This window comes from Rhinoraja longicauda, chromosome 7 (genome assembly GCF_053455715.1).
Source record: "Rhinoraja longicauda isolate Sanriku21f chromosome 7, sRhiLon1.1, whole genome shotgun sequence".
Taxonomy (NCBI): domain Eukaryota; kingdom Metazoa; phylum Chordata; class Chondrichthyes; order Rajiformes; family Arhynchobatidae; genus Rhinoraja; species Rhinoraja longicauda.
This window is the reverse complement of record NC_135959.1, coordinates 328905-351816: the sequence shown is the minus strand read 5'-3', so window position 1 is coordinate 351816 and position 22912 is coordinate 328905. Positions and strand designations below refer to the sequence as shown.

The following is a 22912-nucleotide window of genomic DNA, read 5'->3' as shown; positions in this document are numbered from 1 at the left end:
AGGCGAGAGCGGGGACCAGGCACTCCGGGGACACAGAGGGGGGGGGGGCAGGCGACAGCGGGGACCAGAGAGAGGGGGGCCGGCACTCCGGCGACACAGAGAGAGGGGGGAACCAGAGAGAGGGGGGGCGGCACTCCGGGGACCAGCAGAGAGAGGGGGGGCCGGCACTCCGGGGACACAGAGAGAGGGGGGGGGGCCGGCACTCCGGGGACACAGAGAGAGGGGGGACCAGCGAGAGGAGGGGGGCGGCACTCCGGGGACACAGAGAGAGGGGGGCAGGCACTCCGGGGACACAGAGAGAGGGGGGGACCAGAGAGAGGGGGGGCCGGCACTCCGGGGACACAGAGAGAGGGGGGACCAGAGAGAGGGGGGGCCGGCACTCCGGGGACACAGAGAGAGGGGGAACCAGAGAGGGGGGGGCGGGCACTCCGGGGACCAGAGAGAGGGGGGCCGGCACTCCGGGGACACAGAGAGAGGGGGGGGGCCGGCACTCCGGGGACACAGAGAGAGGGCACACCGTCAGTGTGTCCCACCTATCCCCCCCTCTACCCACTTACTCCCCCTAACCCCCCCTACTCCCACCTACCTCCCCACTACCACATAACCCCCCTACCCCTGTTCCCCCCTACGTCCACCCCTAGTCCCACCTCTCCCCAGAGCCTACACACACACACACCCTCCACGTCTCTGCCAGGGAGCAGAGACCCAACACACAGCATCAATGGTGTCCCGCACCCACCTCCCCAATCACAGACCCCTCCCCAGCTCCCACCTCTCCCCAGAGTCCACACAGATCACCCCCCCGACCCACCGGAGACCCTCCCCTCCCCTCCCACACACACACATCCCCTCCCACCACCCCGGGTACAGGCCACTCGGCCCACTGGCTGCCCCTGCTGTCCGTGGGGACTCACCTTTGATGGAGGCGGTGGCGACGATTCCCTCGGCGCTGGCACCGTAGCCCCCGCTCACCACACTGGTCTCATTCAGGTTGGGCCCCGACACCATCACCTGCTGCAGGTCCTGGGGGAGACAGGCCGGGTAGAGACAGACTGGGACAGACAGGCCGGGTAGAGACAGACTGGGACAGACAGGCCGGGGTAGAGACAGACTGGGACAGACAGGCCGGGTAGAGACAGACTGGGACAGACAGGCCGGGTAGAGACAGACTGGGACAGACAGGCCGGGTAGAGACAGACTGGGACAGACAGGCCGGGTAGAGACTGACTGGGACAGACAGGCCGGGTAGAGACAGACTGGGACAGACAGGCCGGGTAGAGACAGACTGGGACAGACAGGCCGGGTAGAGACAGACTGGGACAGACAGGCCGGGTAGAGACTGACTGGGACAGACAGGCCGGGTAGAGACAGACTGGGACAGACAGGCCGGGTAGAGACTGACTGGGACAGACAGGCCGGGTAGAGACTGACTGGGACAGACAGGCCGGGTAGAGACAGACTGGGGGAGACAGGCTGGGTAGAGACAGACTGGGGGAGACACTGGGACTGGGACAGACAGGCCGGGTAGAGACAGACTGGGACAGACAGGCCGGGTAGAGACAGACTGGGGGAGACAGGCCGGGTAGAGACTGACTGGGGGAGACACTGGGACTGGGGGAGACAGACTGGGACAGACAGGCCGGGTAGAGACAGACTGGGGGAGACAGATTGGGGGAGACACTGGGACTGGGACAGACAGGCCGGGTAGAGACAGACTGGGACAGACAGGCCGGGTAGAGACAGACTGGGGGAGACAGGCTGGGGGAGACACTGGGACTGGGACAGACAGGCCGGGTAGAGACAGACTGGGACAGACAGGCCGGGTAGAGACAGACTGGGGGAGACAGGCTGGGTAGAGACAGACTGGGGGAGACAGGCTGGGTAGAGACAGACTGGGGGAGACAGGCTGGGTAGAGACAGACTGGGGGAGACAGGCTGGGTAGAGACAGACTGGGGGAGACAGGCTGGGTAGAGACAGACTGGGACAGACAGGCCGGGTAGAGACTGACTGGGACAGACAGGCCGGGTAGAGACTGACTGGGACAGACAGGCCGGGTAGAGACAGACTGGGGGAGTCACTGGGACTGGGGGAGACACCCCAGGGTTACACGGGGTGCTGGCCGGGCCGGTGAACAGCTGCTGGCATCAGACCCACATCCGTGCCCGAGCCTGGAGAACGGGCATGAGGAGGCCCAGCCTTGGGGTACACGGACACCTGGAGCCTGCTCCCGCGCCCCCCCCCCCTGGGCCTACCTGCCCCCCTTGCCCCATCCTGGACCTCTTGTTCCACCCCCCCCCCCCCCCCCCCCCCCCATATCTGCTCCAAGCTGTCGTCCTTGGGCAGCTGGTCACTATTCCCGTTGATGTTCCCTCCCCCCCCCCCTCTCCCTACCCGGACCCCCTGTTCCTGCCTCCCCCGGACCCCGTTCCCACCCCCCCCTCCCACCTGCTCCAAGCTGTTGTCCTTGGGCAGCTGGCCAATGACGATGTCCATGGTGGCAGCTTTCCCCCAGACCCTGTGTTGCCCCCCCCACCTGCCCCTGTCGTCCCCCCCCCCTACCTGCCCCTGTCCCCCCCCCCACCTGCCCCTGTCTCCCCTCTACCTGCTCCAAGCTGTCGTCCTTGGGCAGCTGGCCAATGACGATCTCCATGGTGGCAGCTTTTCCCATGACCCCGTCGGTCATCGTTCAGATCTGCTGGACAGCCCAGGGTTAATGGTCAGCATAGGAATCTGGCCACGCTCACGTTCCTCTCTCGCCCCCACGCCACGCCCGCTGGTCATTGACTTCCCCATCCCAGGGACAAGGCTCTGACTGTCTACCCCATCTATGTCCCTCACTAATCAGAGGGGCCATTGCCCTCTCAACACGTCTCACCTGTGACTGTGGAAGGGCAGCACTGAACTACTGTCCACCTCTGGTAGCCCTCGGACTATCTTGGCTAGAACTTGCACTAAACATTATTCCCTTTATCCCGTGACTATACACTGTAAACTAATCGATTGTAAACATGCATTGCCTCTCCGCTGACTGGTTAGCACGCAACAAAAGCTTTTCACTGTACCTCGGTACACGTGACCATAAACTCAACTCCAACAACCCAATACATCATTTGTTCATTCCCACCACAGATGCTGCCTGACCAACTGAGCACTTTGTGTTTCACTCCACAGTTTCAAACATGATTCTGTCCAAATGTCGTTGAACAGCTTCTGGAGCTTCCTCTGGCAGCTCGTTCCAGATACGGACTGCGCGCTGCGTGAAAATGTTGCCCGTCAGGTCCCTCTTCAATCTCCCCCATCTCACCTTAACCCTGTGCCCTCTAGTTTTAGAATCCTCTAACTTGCGGAAAAGACTTCCATGTTGGTGACTCTCAGACTATCAGATTCTCACTAGGGTCTCTTCTACATCCCGCAGCTCCGCTCTTGCTCCCCCTCCCCCCACTCGCAACAAGGACAGAATCCCCCTCGTTCTCACCTTCCACCCCACCAGCCAGCGGATCCAACAAATCATCCGCCAACATTTCCGTCACCTCCAACAGGACCCCACCACTGGCCATATCTTCCCATCCCCTCCCCTCTCTGTGTTCCGCAGAGACCGTTCCCTCCGTAACTCCCTGGTCCACTCGTCCCTTCCTACCCAAACCACCCCAACCCCGGGCACTTTCCTCTGCAACCGCACGAGATGCAACACCTGTCCCTTTACCTCCCCCCTCAACTCCATCCAAGGACCAAGACCCAAACAGTCTTACCAGGTGAGACAGAAGGTTCACCCTGACCACCTCCTCCAACTCATCTAATCCATATCCTTTGTCCCACCTCCCTGAACATCAGTCTGAAGAAGGGTCTCGACCCGAAAACGTCACCCAATTCCTTCTCTCCTAGATGCTGCCTGCTTGACTCCTGCTGAGTTAAGCCAGCATTTTGTGAAATAAATTACTCAATCAGATTAGCCAAGTATAGTGGGGGTGACAGGGTCAGGGGTTGCAGCGGGGAACGGGATGCATACTTTATTAGCCAGTATAGGTGGGGTGCAGGGCAGGGTGGGGTCTGTCAGGGGGGTCTTGCTCGAGAGCCTGAGTGTACACAGGGTGTGCTGAGTATTTACAGGGGGTCTCGGGGAGTGTGTCAGTTACAGGGGGTCTCGGGGAGTGTGTGTATTTACAGGGGGTCTCCGGGAGTGTGTCAGTTACAGGGGGTCGTGGGGAGTGTGTGTATTTACAGGGGGTCTCGGGGAGTGTGTCAGTTACAGGGGGTCGTGGGGAGTGTGTGTATTTACAGGGGGTCTCGGGGAGTGTGTCAGTTACAGGGGGTCGTGGGGAGTGTGTGTATTTACAGGGGGTCTCGGGGAGTGTGTCAGTTACAGGGGGTCTCGGGGAGTGTGTCAGTTACAGGGGGTCTCGGGGAGTGTGTATATTTACAGGGGGTCTCGGGGAGTGTGTGTATTTACAGGGGGTCTCGACAAGTGTGTCAGTTACAGGGGGTCTCGGGGAGTGTGTCAGTTACAGGGGGTCTCGGGGAGTGTGTGTCATTATTTACAGCGGGTCTCGGGGAGTGTGAGTCAGTTACAGGGGGTCCTCACAGATGTTGACGGGGTCTCAGAGGGATTAGGAGGTATCGATAAGTAGGTATTTCAGTTTACGTGTGGACCCGACTCAAAACGTCACCTATCCATGTTCTCCACAGATGCTGCCTGACCCGCTGAGTTACTCCAGCACTCTGTGAAACGTCACCTATCCATGTTCTCCACAGATGCTGCCTGACCCGCTGAGTTACTCCAGCACTCTGTGAAACGTCACCTATCCATGTTCTCCACAGATGCTGCCTGACCTGCTGAGTTACTCCAGCACCATGTGTCTATCTCTGGTATAAAGCAGCACCTGCAGTTCCTTTTCACAGTACATCTACATGGTTGGTTGGTGCGTGCAGTGAAGGATGTCGATGTGGGACCCAGCACTGCCTACACCTCCCCTCCTCGTAACAAGGGGAGTTGAGTATAGGAGCAAAGAGGTCCTTCTGCAGTTGTACAGGGCCCTGGTGAGACCGCACCTGGAGTACTGTGTACAGTTTTGGTCTCCAAATTTGAGGAAGAACATTCTTGGTATTGAGGGCATGCAGCGTTGGTTTACTAGGTTAATCCCCAGAATGGCGGGACTGTCGTATGTTGAAAGACTGGAGCGACTAGGCTTGTATACACTGGAATTTAGAAGGATGAGAGGGGATCTTATTGAAACATATAAGATTATTAAGGGATTGGACACACTAGAGGCAGGAAACATGTTCCCGATGTTGGGGGAGTCCAGAACCAGCGGCCACAGTATGGAACAAGCTGTTGAACAAAGGTGGTTGAGGCTGGGATTATCCCAACATTTAAGAAACAGGTAGACAGGTATGTGGATGGGGCAGGTTTGGGGGATATGGGCCAAGCTCAGGCAGGTGGGACTAGTGCAGGTGGGTCAACCTGCCACCTGGTGGGCACTCAGTGTGCAGCAGATGGCTCTCGGGTGGACAATAGACAATAGGTGCAGGAGTAGGCCGCTCGGCCCTTCCAGCCAGCACCGCCATTCACTGTGATCATCTACAATCACTACCCCGTTCCTGCCTTCTCCCCATATCCCTTGACTCCGCTATCCTTAAGAGCTCTATCTAACTCTCTCTTGAAAGCATCCAGTGAGTTGGCCTCCACTGCCTTCTGAGGCAGAGAGTTCCACAGATTTACAACTCTCTGATCGAAAAAGCTTTTCCTCATCTCCATTCTAAATGGCCGACCCCTTATTCTTAAACTGGTTCTGGACTCCCTCAACATTGGGAACATGTTTCCTGCCTCTAACGTGTCCAACCCCTTAATAACCTTATATGTTTCAATAAGATCCCCTCTCATCCTTCTAAATTCCAGTGTATACAAGCCTAGTCGTTCCAGTCTTTCAACATACGACAGTCCCGCCATTCCGGGAATTAACCTAGTAAACCTACGCTGCACGCCCTCAATAGCAAGAATGTCCTTTCTCAAATTTGGAGACCAAAACTGCACACAGTACTCCAGGTGCGGTCTCACTAGGTCCCTGTACAACTGCAGAAGGACCTCTTTGCTCCTATTGAATGGCGGTACTGGCTCAAAGGGCCGAATGTCCTACTCTTGCACCTATTTTTCTGTTTCTATGCTCTCTACACATAAAGATCACCCCTCATCCTCCTGCGGTCCTTGGAATAGTTCCAGCCTACACAACCTCTCCCTGTAGCTCAGACCCTCGAGTCCCGCAACATCCTCGTAAATCTTCTCAGCACCCTTTCCAGCTTGACAACATCTTTCCTGTAACACGGTGCCCAGAACTGAACACAACTGTTCCGTGTACCGAGGTACAGTGAAAAGCTTTGTTTTGCATGCTGTCCAAACAGATCAGACATACCAGACGTAAATACAATCAAGTCAATCTCAAGTACATTATGTAGAGGAAAGGGGAAGATACAGAGCGCAGAATATAGTTCTCAGCATTGTAGCGCATCAGTTCCACAGACAAAGTCCAATGTCCGCAATGCGGTCGAGGTGAATCGGACAGTGCCCTAGCTTATGGAAGGGCCGTTCAGAAGCCTGATCACAGCGGGGAACAAGCTGATCCTGAGTCTGGTGGTGCGCGCTTTCAAGCTTCTGCACCTTCTGCCGGACCTAACAATGGCCTGTTTCTTTTGCACATCTTTCATTCATTGTTCTTTATCTCTCTACATCACCCTCTATATCTCTTGTATCCCTTTCCTCTAACCAGTCTGAAGAAGGGTCTCCACCTGAATCGTCACCCATTCCTTCTCTCCAGAAATGCTGCCTGACCCAATACACAATAGGTGCAGGAGGAGGCAGGAACGGGGTACTGATTGGGGAGATCAGCACCGCCATTCAATGTGATCATGGCTGATCATTCACAATCAGTATCCCGTTCCTGCCTTCTCCCCATACCCCCTGACTCCACTCTCATTAAGAGCTCTATCTAGCTCTCTCTTGGATGCATTCAGAGAATTGGCCTCCACTGCCTTCTGAGGCAGAGAATTCCACAGATTTACAACTCTCTGACTGAAAAACTTTTTCATCATCTCCGTTCTAAATGGCCTACCCCTTATTCATAAACTGTGGCCCCTGGTTCTGGACTCCCCCAACATTGGGAACATGTTTCGTGCCTCTAACTTGTCCAATCCCTTCATAATCTTATATGTTTCAATACGATCCCCTCTCATCCTTCTAAATTCCAGCATGTACAAGCCTAGTCGCTCCAGTCTTTCAACATATGACAGTCCCGCCAGTCCGGGGATTAACCTGGTAAACCTACGCTGCGCGCCCTCAATAGCAAGAATATCCTTCCTCAAATTTGGAGACCAAAACTGCACACAGTACTCCAGGTACCGCTGAGTTACTCCAGCACTCTGAAAAGTTACCTGTCCATGTTGTGCAGAGATGCTGCCTGACCTGCTGAGTTACTCCAGATTTTGGTGTGTACACATTCACAGCTCTGTGCACACTCACTCACACACAGCTCTGTGCACACTCACACACACACACACACACAGGTCCTCTCCTCCCCCAGCCCTCTGGGCCACGTCACCAGCTGAGTAGCAGGCAGAGGGGGGGAGGGGAAACAGGTTGGGTCAGTGTTGCTGTGTAGACAAGCCTGAGTACAGCTCCCAGCCCCCGCACACCGACCGACTGGCTCAGCGCTCTCACCCCCTGCCCCACCAGACAGCTCCAAGCCCCCGCACACCGACCGGCTCAGCACTCTCACTGCCTGCCCCACCAGACAGCTCCCAGCCCCCGCACACCGACCGGCTCAGCACTCTCACTGCCTGCCCCACCAGACAGCTCCAAGCCCCCGCACACCGACCGACCGGCTCAGCACTCTCACTGCCTGCCCCACCAGACAGCTCCCAGCCCCCGCACACCGACCGACCGGCTCAGCGCTCTCACCCCCTGCCCCACCAGACAGCTCCCTGCCCCCGGCACACCGACCGGCTCAGCACTCTCACCCCCTGCCCCACCAGACAGCTCCAAGCCCCCGCACACCGACCGACCGGCTCAGCGCTCTCACCCCCTGCCCCACCAGACAGCTCCCTGCCCCCGGCACACCGACCGGCTCAGCACTCTCACCCCCTGCCCCACCAGACAGCTCCAAGCCCCCGCACACCGACCGGCTCAGCACTCTCACTGCCTGCCCCACCAGACAGGACCAGACTCACCGGCTGCAACCCCTCCACCAGCAGTACCGTGAATGCCAGGAACCACATGCACGGCCCCAGCACACAGAGCTGTCGGCCGGCCAGCAGGTGGTGTTTGGACACCGAGCTGGGGCCGAGCCTGGACTTTGCCCCCGGCAGTGTCCGACTCACACACCCATTCACCAGCAGCCGACCGCTCCCCCAACACAAACACTCCCCACCCCCACCCCCCATTCACCAGCAGCCGACCGCTCCCCCAACACAAACAACCGGGTGTCAACACTCCCCTCCCCCCCCCCCCACACTCAGAGTGACCACATCCCCACCCACTCCCGCCCCCCTCCATTCCCTGCATATCTGTAGCTAAACAAAAGCCTCTTAAACCCCACTATGGCATCTGCCCCCACCCCCACCCCTGGCAGCCCGTTTCAGGCCCCCACCCTCCTCTGTGTAAAACATTTGCCCCACACAACGTCTTTAAACTTTGCCCCTCTCACCTTAAAAGGTTTAGGTGCTCCTGTTGTCACATGTACTGTGGTACAGTGAGCAGCTATGCAAACAGGTCAGATAATACCATACATACATGCAATAGGCAGAGCAAAGGGGAAGATACGGAGTGCAGAATATAGTTCTCAGCATTGTTCAGTTCCAGAGACACAGGCCGCAATGGGGGAGAGTGAACCGGACAAACTCCAGCTTTCTGAAGCACAGTTGGAGCAGGAAGGTGGAGGAATGAGCAGGTGCTGTGCCCTCTAGTCTGTGACATCTCCACTCTGGGAAGAAGGTTCTGACCACCTACCCTGTATACAATACTCCTGTCTGTCATCATCATCAATTTGAAGAAGGGTCTCCACCTGAAACTTCACTCATTCCTTCTCTCCACAGATGCTGCCTGACCAGTTGAGTTACTCCAGCATGTTGTGTCCACGCTGGGAAGAAGGTTCTGACTACCTACCCCTCATGTACCTGTGTACAACACCTCTATCACAGCTCATGTACCTGTGTACAACACCTCTATCACAGCTCATGTACCTGTGTACAACACCTCAGCAGGTGGGAGCAGACAACTGGCAGGGACTTCCCTCAGCCCACACCACCAACTGTGTCAAACTTCCCTACAACACACAAGGAACAGCAGGCGCTGGGCCCTTGAGCAAAGTACAAAGTGCTGGAGGAAGTCAGTGGGTCAGGCAGCATCGGTGGAAGGAATGGATTAGGTGGCGTTTCGGGTCAGGACCCTTCCCCACACTGTTAGTCGTTACTCCAGCACTCTGAGAAACGTCACCTATCCATGTTCCCCACACTGTTAATCGTTACTCCAGCACTCTGAGAAACGTCACCTATCCATGTTCCCCACACTGTTAATCGTTACTCCAGCACTCTGAGAAACGTCACCTATCCATGTTCCCCACACTGTTAATCGTTACTCCAGCACTCTGAGAAACGTCACCTATCCATGTTCCCCACACTGTTAATCGTTACTCCAGCACTCTGAGAAACGTCACCTATCCATGTTCCCCACACTGTTAGTCGTTACTCCAGCACTCTGAGAAACGTCACCTATCCATGTTCCCCACACTGTTAGTCGTTACTCCAGCACTCTGAGAAACGTCACCTATCCATGTTCCCCACACTGTTAGTCGTTACTCCAGCACTCTGAGAAACGTCACCTATCCATGTTCCCCACACTGTTAATCGTTACTCCAGCACTCTGAGAAACGTCACCTATCCATGTTCCCCACACTGTTAGTCGTTACTCCAGCACTCTGAGAAACGTCACCTATCCATGTTCCCCACACTGTTAGTCGTTACTCCAGCACTCTGAGAAACGTCACCTATCCATGTTCCCCACACTGTTAGTCGTTACTCCAGCACTCTGAGAAACGTCACCTATCCATGTTCCCCACACTGTTAGTCGTGGGGAGAAAGCTGGGGAAGATGGTACAAGATGGCAAGGGATAAGTGGATACAGGTGAGTGGCAGATGGGTGGAGTAAGTGACAACGGTTTGAAAAGGAGAGATAGATCAGCCATGATTGAAACCTCCCTTAACATCACCGGCACAGCCCTATCTGGTTCAAATCTTACCTCTCTGACAGACACCAGTTCATCTCCATTAACAACTGTAAATGGTGTCCCCCAAGGCTCAGTCCTTGGCCCCCTCCTCTTCATCCTCTACCTGTTCCCCCTTGGTCAATTAATCCGCCGTCATGGTCTCAACTTCCACTGCTTCGCCGATGATATCCAGCTCCTCATCTCCACCAAGTCAATCTCCCCCACCACACACTCTACACTGACAAACTGCATCACTGAAATAAAATCTTGGCTTCAATCAAACTTCCTCAAACTCAATTGCAACAAATCTGAAATCATCATCATTGGTCCAAAAACGCTCACCAAATCCACCCAAAACTTCATCCTCAACATTGATGGTCTCCCAGTATCCACCTCACCTCACATCCGGAATCTTGGAATCATCCTTGATCAAACCCTCTCCTTCGACAAACACATCAAACACATCACAAAGACAGCCTTCTTCCACCTCAAAAACATTGCCCGTCTCCGTCCATCCCTCTCCTCCACAGCTGCAGAAACCCTCATCCACGCCTTCATCACCTCCCGTCTGGACTACTGCAACAGCCTCCTCTATGGCGCACCCTCAAAAATCATCAATAAACTTCAATACATTCAAAACTCCGCTGCCCGTCTACTCACACACACCTCGATCCGTGACCATATCACCCCCGTCCTTTATAAACTCCACTGGCTCCCCATCCCCCAGAGAATCCAGTACAAAATCCTCCTCATAACATACAAAGCCCTCCATAACCTGGCCCCATCCTACCTGACCGACCTCCTCCACAGGCACACTCCCACCTGCACCCTCCGCTCTGCCGCTGCCAATCTCCTATCCCCCCACATCCGGACCAAACTCAGATCCTGGGGGGACAGGGCTTTCTCCATCGCTGCTCCCACCCTATGGAACTCACTACCCCAAACCGTTAGAGACTCCTCCACACTCACCACATTCAAAACATCACTGAAGTCTCACCTGTTCAGTACTGCCTTCAACCACTGAAGGTCACCTCACCTTCTGTCTCCTTTCTCTGTTCATTTATTTATTTACTTATTTATCTATTTATTAATTTCCCTATGTTCTCAAAATCTCTGTAAAGCGTCTTTGAGTATATGAAAAGCGCTATATAAATAAAATGCATTATTATTATTATTATTATGATTGAATGGCGGAGTAGATGATGGGCCGAATGGCCTCGTTCTGCTCCTATCACTTATGACCCCATGAAGGACGTGTCTTACAACGTGACTGAGTTTTTTGAGGAAGTGACAAAAGTTAAGTGATTGACCGCACGGATTCAGTGACAGCCGTCTAGACTGGGGGTGGATCACGGCAACAGACAGCAGTGGCAGGAACCATGTGCTGGATGGCAAGGCTGGTGGGGCAGGGTGTCTGTCCTGGGTCAGTGTGGGGACAGTGGGGCAAGGCTGGTGAGCAGGGCGTCTGACCCGGGTCAGTGAGTCTGTCCCGGGTCAGTGTGGGGGCAGTGGGGCAAGGCTGGTGGGGCAGTGAGTCTGTCCTGGGTCAGTGTGGGTAACAGTGGGGCAAGGCTGGTGGGCAGGGCGTCTGTCCCAGGTCAGTGAGTCTGTCCCGGGTCAGTGTGGGGACAGTGGGGCAAGGCTGGTGGGACAGGCCGTCTGTCCCGGGTCAGTGAGTCTGTCCTGGGTCAGTGTGGGTAACAGTGGAGCAAGGCTGGTGGAACAGTGAGTCTGTCCTGGGTCAGTGTGGGGACAGTGGGGCAAGGCTGGTGGAACAGTGAGTCTGTCCTGGGTCAGTGTGGGGACAGTGGGGCAAGGCTCGTGGAACAGTGAGTCTGACCCGGGTCAGTGAGTCTGTCCTGGGTCAGTGTGGGTAACAGTGGGGCAAGGCTGGTGGGCAGGGCGTCTGACCCGGGTCAGTGAGTCTGTCCTGGGGACAGTGGGGCAAGGCTGGTGGGACAGGCCGTCTGACCCGGGTCAGTGTGGGACAGTGGGGCAAGGCTGGTGGGACAGGCCGTCTGACCCGGGTCAGTGTGGGACAGTGGGGCAAGGCTGGTGGGACAGGCCGTCTGACCCGGGTCAGACTGGGCAGATGTGGGTGAGGACTCGGTGAGTCACGGTGGGGACGAGCTCTATTTCCTCGACAAAGAGGACATCTCCAACGTGACCTGGGCCTCATCTCCAGAACAGACGCTGGCAGGCAGCGGGCCACTGAGGGACAGGCTGGAGAACAAGGAACTGCAGATGTTGGTTTACAAAAGGCAGACAGGCAGCATCTCTGGAGAACATGGGTAGGTGACGTTCGAGTCGGGACCCTTCTTTAGACTTCAGGCTGAACCTGAAACGTCACCTGTCCATGTTCTCCACAGATGCTGCCTGACCCGCTGAGTTACTCCAGCACTCTGTGAAACGTCACCTGTCCATGTTCTCCACAGATGCTGCCTGACCCGCTGAGTTACTCCAGCACTCTGTGAAACGTCACCTGTCCATGTTGTCCACAGGTGTTGCCTAAAGACACCTGACTGCTTTGTTGCACATCTGTCTAGGAAGAGGGGATGCACATCAAGTTAGGAAGAGGGGATGTTCAACGAGATCTGGGTGTCCTAGTGCATCAGTCACTGAAAGGAAGCATGCAGGTACAGCAGGCAGTGAAGAAAGCCAATGGAATGTTGGCCTTCGTAACAAGAGGAGTTGAGTATAGGAGCAAAGAGGTCCTTCTACAGTTGTACCGGACCCTGGTGAGACCGCACCTGGAGTACTGTGTGCAGTTTTGGTCTCCAAATTTGAGGAAGGATATTCTTGCTATTGAGGGCGTGCAGCGTAGGTTCACTAGGTTGATTCCTGGAATGGCGGGACTGTCGTATGTTGAAAGGCTGGAGCAATTAGGCTTGTATACACTGGAATTTAGAAGGATGAGGGGGGATCTTATTGAAACATATAAGATAATTAGGGGATTGGACACATTAGAGGCAGGAAACATGTTCCCAATGTTGGGGGAGTCCAGAACAAGGGGCCACAGTTTAAGAATAAGGGGTAGGCCATTTAGAACGGAGATGAGGAAGAACTTTTTCAGTCAGAGAGTGGTGAAGGTGTGGAATTCTCTGCCTCAGAAGGCAGTGGAGGCCAGTTCGTTGGATGCTTTCAAGAGAGAGCTGGATAGAGCTCTTAAGGATAGCAGAGTGAGGGGGTATGGGGAGAAGGCAGGAATGGGGTACTGATTGAGAGTGATCAGCCAAGATCGCATTGAATGGCGGTGCTGGCTCGAAGGGCTGAATGGCCTACTCCTGCACCTATTGTCTATTGTCTACTGCGCAGACACTGCCTGGTCTGTTCAGTATTTCCAGCACGTGTGGTCGGCACCAGTTACATGCACAGTAAACCCCTGTTGTAACGCACCACAGTGAGGGGGGGTCGTTACTGCCGACTGTCTGCTGTCATCGAGTAAGCGATTCGCTCCAAGAGGTGTAAAGTGTAGAGATGTGTGGGGCAAATGTTTAACACAGAGAATGACAGGTGCTTGGAGCGTGCTGTGGGGGAGGGGGGGGGGGGTGTCGTGGAGACAGATACGATAGGCTTTTAGATACACACATGGATCTGCAGGGAACAGAGGCACAGGGACAAGGGCAGGCAGGCAGGGATTAGTTTAACAGCATCATGTTCTGCTGTGTCACGTTGGGTTGAAGGACCTGTTCCTGTGCTGCACTGTTTCATGGTCATCGTCTTTGTATTTAAGTTCTCTCTTGTTCCCATTTACTCGTCTATTTCCAGTCACCGACAGGTTTGGTGTGAGCAGGAAGCCCTCTCTCGGTCCCGCCTGATCACACACGTTTTCTTCATCACCACCACTCCTCTACCCTCTGCACTTGTTCAAACACGTTTGATGATCCTAACATTTGCACATTACGGACAAGTCAGGTACGTGAATCACTGCCGTGTCCCTCCCTCCACAACCACATCTCCACTGCCATCAACAACTCTCACACTGGATTCCAGATTTCCAAAGTGTCTGTTTCTTTCCATAGTTTAGAGATACAGCACAGAAGCAGGCCCTTCAGCCCATCGAGCCCACGCTAGCTTTATGTTATCCCACATTCTCATCTACTCCACACACTTGGGGCAATTTACAGAGCCGAATTAACCTACAAACACTCACATCTCTGAGTGAAATGGGGAGAGAATCCAGATATCGCAGATGCAAAGGGACTTGGGAGCGCTGGTGCACGATTCCCAGAAAGTTAATCTGCAAGTCAAATCAGTAGTAAGGAAGGCAAACGCAATGCTAGCATTTATTTCGAGAGGACTTGTACACAAAAACAGGGGTGTGATGCTGAGGCTGTATAAGGCGCTGGTCAGGCTGCATTTGGAATATTGTGAGCAATTGTGGGCCCCATATCTGAGGAAGGATGTGCTGGCTCTGGAGAGGGTCCAGAGGAGGTTTACAATAGACAATAGGTGCAGGAGGAGGCCATTTGACCCTTCGAGCCAGCACCACCATTCAATGTGATCATGGCTGATCATTCTCAATCAGTACCCCGTTCCTGCCTTCTCCCCATACCCCCTGACTCCGCTATCCGTAAGAGCTCTATCTAGTTCTCTCTTGAATGAATTCAGAGACTTGGCCTCCACTGCCTTCTGAGGCAGTGAATTCCACAGATTTACAACTCTCTGACTGAAAAGTTTTTTTCTCATCTCCGTTCTAATGGCCTGCCCCTTATTCTTAAACTGTGGCCCCTTGTTCTGGACTCTCCCAACATTGGGAACATGTTTCCTGCCTCTAACGTGTCCAACCCCTTAATAATCGTATGTTTCGATAAGATCCCCTCTCATTCTTCTAAATTCCAGTGTATACAGGCCTAGCCGCTCCAGTCTTTCAACATACGACAGTCCCACCATTCCAGGAATTAACCTGTTAAACCTACGCTGCACGCCCTCAATAGCAAGAATATCCTTCCTCAAATTTGGAGACCAAAACGGCACACAGTACTCCAGGTGAGGTCTTACTAGGGCCCTGTACAACTGCGGAAGGACCTCTTTGCTCCTATACTCAACTCCTCTTGTTATGAAGGCCAACATTCCATTGGCTTTCTTCACTGCCTGCTGTACCTGCATGCTTCCTTTCAGTGACTGATGCACTAGGACACCAAGATCCCGTTGTAAGTCCCCTTTTCCTAACTTGACACAATAGACAATAGACAATAGGTGCAGGAGTAGGCCATTCAGCCCTTCGAGCCAGCACCGCCATTCAATGCGATCATGGCTGATCACTCTCAATCAGTACCCCGTTCCTGCCTTCTCCCCATACCCCCTCACTCCGCTATCCTTAAGAGCTCTATCCAGCTCTCTCTTGAAAGCATCCAACGAACTGGCCTCCACTGCCTTCTGAGGCAGAGAATTCCACTCCTTCACCACCCTCTGACTGAAAAAGTTCTTCCTCATCTCCGTTCTAAATGGCCTACCCCTTATTCTTAAACTGTGGCCCCTTGTTCTGGACTCCCCCAACATTGGGAACATGTTATCTACCTCTAATGTGTCCAATCCCCTAATTATCTTATATGTTTCAATAAGATCCCCCCTCATCCTTCTAAATTCCAGTGTATACAAGCCCAATCGCTCCAGCCTTTCAACATACGATAGTCCCGCCATTCCGGGACACCATTCAGATAATACTTTGCCTTCTTATTCTTACCACCAAAGTTGATAACCTCACACTTATCCACATTAAACTGCATCTGCCATGCATCCACCGACTCACACAACCTGTCCAAGTCACCCTGCAACCTTATAGCATCTTCCTCACAGCTCACACTGCCACACAGCTTTGTATCATCTGCAAATTTGCTAATGTTACAAGAATGATCCCAGCAATGAGTGGGTTAACCTATGATGAGCTTTTGTCGGCACTGGGCCTGTACTCGCTGGAGTTTAGATGAATGAGGGGGGACCTCATTGAAACGTACAGAACAGTGAAAGGCTTGGATAGAGTGGATGTGGAGAGGATGTTTCCACTAGTGGGAGACTCTAGGATTAGAGGTCACAGCCTCAGGATTAAAGGACATTTCTTTAGAAAGATGAGGAGGAATGTCTTTAGCCAGAGGGCGGTGAATCTGTGGAATTCTTTCCCACCGAAGGCTGTGGAGGCCACAAGTCAGTGGATATTTTTAAGGCAGAGATAGATAGATTCTTGATTAGTATGGATGTCAGGGGTTATGGGGAGAAGGCAGGAGAATGGGGTTAGGAAGGAGAGATAGATCAGCCATGATTGAATGGCGGACTTGATGGGCTGAAAGGCCAAATTCTGCTCCTGTCACTTATGACCGTATGAACCTAGAGCACCCTGGGGAACCCCACGAGGTCACAGAGTGAACGTGCAAACTCCACAAAGACGACAGGTTAGGATGGAACCCGGTCACTAGCTCCTCGTGGCAGCTGCTCTACCCGCTGCACCGCTCATTAGTTTGACAACATGCAGTTGAATATATCTACAGTTTTTTTAAACAGCCCGAGAAATATTTCATCCAATTTCTACATTCGGAAAGATATTAAATCCCTTCACCTTCCTCTGTTACTGTGTATGTTACCCTGTATCACTTCACCTGAACAAAGACATCAACATCACCCCGACTCTTCTGTAAAGACAGCCGTGAAGTATTCATGAGGGGTTTCCCTGCACTGTCTGACAATAGACAATAGGTGCAGGAGGAGGCCATTCGGCCCTTCGAGCCAGCACCGCCATTCAATGTGATCATGGCTGATCACATTGTGTGTGGGTGTGTGTGTGTGCGTGTGGGTGTGTGCGTGTGTGCGCGTGTGTGGAGGGTGGGTGTGTGGGGGTGTGTGTGTGTGTGTGTGGGGGTGTGTGTGTGTGTGCGTGTGGGTGTGTGTGCGCGTGTGTGGAGGGTGTGTGTGTGTGCGTGGTGGGTGAGTGGGGGTGTGTGTGGGTGTGTGTGTGCGTGGGTGTGGAGGGTGGGTGTGTGGGGGTGTGTGTGCGTGTGTGGGGGTGTGTGTGTGTGCGTGTGTGTGTGGAGGTGTGTGTGTGTGTGTGTGCGCGTGTGTGTGCGTGCGTGTGTGGGGGTGTGGCTAACAAACCACAGGCGGACTGGCTCACCCCCTTGCTTCATGCACAAACACTTTTGCATCTTCCCTGATTTGGTTCCCAATTCCCTTTAAATGTTATTCCTTCACATCCTGAACGATTCCATTGTCTGCTGTACTGAGTTCTCAGCACCAGCTTCCTATTCCCCCGTCTCACCCTCTGTGCATCTGTTATCCAGGCCGTTGTGACACGCCTTCACCCTGAGCCCTTTGCAGGGTCAAATTTATCTTCCTCTTTCCAACGCAATTTTGATGAAAGACATCTTGGTCTAGAAGAACTGGCCTGATCCCAATTTAACAATAATAATAATAATAATGCATTTTATTTATATAGCGCTTTTCATATACTCAAAGACGCTTTACAGAGATTTAGAGAACATAGGGAAATGAATAAATAGATAAATAAGTAAATAAGTAAACGAACAGAGAAAGGAGACAGAAGGTGAGGTGACCTTCAGTGGTTGAAGGCAGTGCTGAACAGGTGAGACTTCAGCGATGTTTTGAATGTGGTGAGTGTGGGGGAGTCTCTAACGGTTTGGGGTAGTGAGTTCCATAGGGTGGGAGCAGCGATGGAGAAAGCCCTGTCCCCCCAGGATCTGAGTTTGGTCCGGATGTGGGGGGATAGGAGATTGGCAGCAGCAGAGCAGAGGGTACAGGTGGGAGTGTGCCTGTGGAGGAGGTCGGTCAGGTAGGATGGGGCCAGGTTATGGAGGGCTTTGTAGGTTATGAGGAGGATTTTGTACTGGATTCTCTGGGGGATGGGGAGCCAGTGGAGTTTGTAAACAATATCATCACTGTGGACACAAGGAACTGCAGATGCTGGTTTACATAAAAAGACATAAAGTACTGGAGTAACTCAGCGGGTCAGGTAGCATCTGTGGAGAACATGGATAGGTGACGTTTCACAGAGTGCTGGATTAACTCAGTGGGTCAGGCAGCATCTGTGGAGAACATGGATAGGTGACGATTCACAGAGTGCTGGAGTAACTCAGCGGGTCAGGCAGCATCTGTGGAGAACATGGATAGGTGACATTTCGGGTCGAGCCCCTTCTTCAGGCTGATGGAGTGGGGAGAGAAAGCTGGAAGAGAGGTGGGGGCAGGACAAAGCAAGGCACGTGATATGGAGAGACACAAAATGCTGGAGTAACTCAGTGGGTCAGGCAACATCTCTGGAGAAAAGGAATAGGCGACGTTTCGGGTCGAGACCCTTCTCTGGGTACAGGTGAGGGGGTTTGTTGGCAGGTGGGTGGACAAAAGCCATAGATGGGTAGACGATAAAAGATAAAGACAAAGGACAGTGATACTAAAGGGAGGGGCTGGGGGAAGGGGACCGGACGGTGGGAGAAATGGGGCGCATCCAAACATCATTTAAATGTTGTCATAGTCCCTGCCATTAATACCTCATCTGCAGCTCATTCCATACAGTGTGTGCAAACAGTTTCCCCTCAGGTTCCTATTACATCTCACTTTAAAGCTGTACTCATGCCTGCATTCACCCGAATGATTCCACTCATGATTTTATACACCTCTCTAGGATCACCCCTCAGGCTCCAAGGAATAAAGTCGCAGTCTGTCCAACCTCTCCCTCTAGCTCAACATCTCAAGTCCTAGTGATATCCCCATTCATGTCTGCACTCTCTCCAGCTTCATGGCATCTGTCTAACAGCAGGATGATTAAAACCAAACACAAGGTCGTAAAGAATAGGAGTAAAATTAGGCCAATTGGCTCATCAAGTCTACTCCGCCATTCAACCAGGGGGGTCTATCTCTCCCTCCTAAACCCATTATTCTGCCTTCTCCCCATAACCCCTGACACCTGTACTAATCAACAATCTATCAATCTCTGTCTTAAAAATATCCACTGGCTTGACCTCCACAGCCGTCTGTGGTGAAGAATTCCACAGATTCACCACCCTCTGACTAAAGAAATTCCTCCTCATCTCCTTCCTAATGGAACGTCCTTTAATTCTGAGGCTGTGCCCTCTGGTCCTAGACTCTCCCACTAGTGGAAACATCCTCTCCACATCCACTCTGTCCAAGCCTTTCCAAAATTCCAAATGGGGCCTCACCAATATTTGATACAACTGTAACATACCATCCCAACCTCTGTACTCAATTCTTTGACAGGTGAAGGCTTTCCTCTTTACCATTTATCTAACTGCATCGCTATTTTCAGAGAACTCTGTCCTTGTATTCATAAGGTCATATGATTGGAGCAGAATTAGGGTGACTAAAACGGAACACAATGTCACGAGGAACAAGTAGAATTAGGCCATCTGGCCCATCAAGCCTACTCTGCCGTTCAATCATGGTTGACTATCTCTCCCTCCTCTCCCCATAACCCCTGATACTCCGTGATCTCTCCTCCTCATTGGACTCTGCCATTCACTGTGACGGTCCTGCTGTGGTTATACAACATTTAATCCCATTTGCCATTCCTCAGCCCACTGGCCCAGCTGATCAGGATCCTGCATTGATATTTGATAACCATCTTCACCGTCTACAACACCACGCACATCTGCAAACTTACTAATCGTGCTTTGTACATTCCCACTCCATTCACTGAGATGAGTGTGTTCAACTGAACCCTTGTCCTGGGCATTTCTACAATCTGAGGCTATTCTTTTCCCTGCACCCTTGTTTCCATTAGCTGTGCACAATCAACAGACATTCACCACCTCCTCTTTGTCTACCTGGCTGGTTTGGAACTTGTCAGAGATTCGCCAACACGTTCTTGTGGAGATCAGCAGTGAACTCCCACAACAATAAGCTCAGTTTAATCTTCAGTTCAACCCACAGCCTGGTCTGATCACCTTCTGTCTGTCTGAAGATTTCCCTATGATCGGCCTCACTTCTATTTCCCATCTTGTTTGAACTGCCTCCTTGATCTGCACGTCACGTTTCAGTAGCGTTCTCCCCATGCCTCCAGCTCACCTGTTCTGCTCCAGTGAACACAACCAGGCTGCTTTCCCCTCTCTTTCCTGATTTCTACCTCCCACACTCAAAGTAATTTTCTACTTCCCTTTCTGCTTTCCTCCCTTCCAAATCTTTGGTCAGCTTGATGATACCCTGTCCAAGGGTGGTGGATTATATACATCTTATAAAAGTGTAATGAGATGGTGCCCAAGTTAAACCAATGGGTAAAAGCACCAGCAAAACTGCTCTGTGCAATCATATTCAGGTGCAGAAGCCTGAAGTCCCACCCCACCACGTCTAGGAACAGCTACTTCCCTGCAACAGTCAGGTTCTTGAACGGACTCACACAAGTGTAAAAATGCACACCTCCACATTCAAGGACAGTTTCTTCCAGCTGCTATCAGGCAACTGAACAGAACCGTCCTACCACAGCCAGAGAGCAGTGCTGAACTACTATCTACCTCTTTCATGACCCTTGGACTATCCTTGATCGGACTTTGCTGGCTTTACTTTGCACTAAACGTTTTTCCCTTATCATGTATCTGTACAATGAAAACGGCTCGAGTGTAATCACTTATTGACTTTCCGCTGACTGGTTAGCGCACAACAAAAGCTTTTCACTGTACCTCGGTACACGTGACAGTAAACTGGACTGAGCTGAACCCTAATCCTACCTCGGCAACAGAACGCCACGGACCACGTCTTACGCGAGCATGTCTTGTTTCTTCTTCTGATTATAATTTAGCACAAATGTCCTGCTTCTTGCAGTCTTCTTTCTTTACGAAATTGTGATTAATGTATAATTTATTCATAATGCATTTTGTGTGTGTTTGGTTGTGTGTCTGTGATGCAGCTGTAAGCAAGCTTTCCATTGTACCTGTACCTCACAGCACATGTGTAAATGACAATAACACCAACCTCATATTTTTACAACACCCATCTTCTATAGATATTGAAAAGTTCAGTACAGGAGCAGCCTCAACATCACTCAATCCACACATTAAACACACTGCCTCTACATGGCAAAACCACTCTTTACTATGTAGACACTACAGGTGATGGCCTCTAAAAGAAGCCACAAATACCAGAGTAACTCAGCGGGTCAGGCAGCATCTCTGGAGAACATGGATAGGTGACGTTTCACAGAGTGCTGGAATAACTCAGCGGGTCAGGCAGCATCTCTGGAGAACATGGATAGGTGACGTTTTGGTTCGGGAGGAGGGTGCAGGGTAAGAAATTTGGATGGGCAGGACAAAGCGTGGCAGATAGGCCGATCGAAGTCGCCCTCACCTGTTACCTGCCACACTTTGTCCTTCCCTTCGCCTCCCCTCTTCCACATCCCCCCCCCCCCCACAATCAGTCCAAAGGAGCCTGACCCAAAATGTCACTTGTCCATGTTCTCCAGAGACACAGTGTAGGAAGGAACTGCAGATGCTGGTTTACACTGAAGATGGACATAAAACGCTGCTGTAATTCTGTGGAACAGGCAGCATCTCTGGAGGGAAAGAATGGGTGATGTTTCGGGTCGAGACCCTTCTTCAGACTCGTTAGTGAAAACCAAAAGACCTTTCTTGTGTCTTTGTTAAACCCCTCTCAGAAGGCAGTGGAGGCCAGTTCGTTGGATGCTTTCAAGAGAGAGCTGGATAGAGCTCTTAAGGATAGCGGAGTGAGGGGGTATGGGGAGAAGGCAGGAACGGGGTACTGATTGAGAGTGATCAGCCATGATCACATTGAATGGCGGTGCTGGCTCGAAGGGCTGAATGGCCTACTCCTGCACCTATTGTCTATTGTCTATTGACAAAGGGATGGTTCCCTCTGACTCCCATCCATTCCATGACAGAGCTCTAGGGGCTAGTGGACTCAGGGGGGTATGGGGGAGAGGGCAGGCACGGGTATGGGGGGTATGGGGGAGAGGGTAGCACGGGTATGGGGGGTATGGGGGAGAGGGTAGCACGGGTATGGGGGGTATGGGGGAGAGGGTAGCACGGGTATGGGGGGTATGGGGGAGAGGGTAGCACGGGTATGGGGGGTATGGGGGAGAGGGCAGGCACGGGTATGGGGGGTATGGGGGAGAGGGCAGCACGGGTATGGGGGGTATGGGGGAGACAGCAGCACGGGTATGGGGGGTATGGGGAGAGGGTAGCACGGGGTACTGATTGTGGATGATCTGCCATGATCACAATGAATGGCGGTGCGTACAGGCTCGCAGGGCCGAATGGCCTCCTCCTGCACCTGCTGTCTATGTTTCTATAAACCCCCACCTCACCTTCACCCTCATCATTGCTCCGGCCCACACACTCCACCTCATGTCTCTCCCTCCTCTTGCCCGCTCCCTCCCTCCCTCCCTCCCTCACCCCCCGCGGCGCTCCCTCACCCCCCGCGGCGCTCCCTCAACCACCCCGCGCGGCGCTCCCTCAACCACCCCCCCGCGGCGCTCCCTCACCCCCCGCGGCGCTCCCTCACCGCCCGCCGCGTTCCCTCCCTGACCCCCCGCGCGGCGCTCCCTTACTCCCTCACCCACCCCCCCCGCGGCGCTCCCTCACTCCCGCCCGCGGCGCTCCCTCACTCACTCACCCGGGCGCTCCCTCACTCACTCACTGTCCGCGGCCGCGGGCTCTCCGCCAGGAAGTGACGACATCCATTCACCTGTCAGCGG

The 22912-nt window shown here is 53.2% G+C and overlaps 1 long non-coding RNA gene across 1 annotated transcript; it reads right to left on the bottom strand.

Moving 5' to 3' along the window:
* Positions 1-913: 913 nt before the first annotated feature.
* LOC144595433 (uncharacterized) lies at positions 914-22903 on the bottom strand. Its single transcript, XR_013547496.1, has 3 exons — positions 22831-22903; positions 2604-2693; positions 914-1023 (listed from the first exon to the last, which is right to left on the bottom strand). It is a non-coding gene; the product is annotated as an uncharacterized LOC144595433 (long non-coding RNA).
* Between the last annotated feature and the right edge of the window lie 9 nt (positions 22904-22912).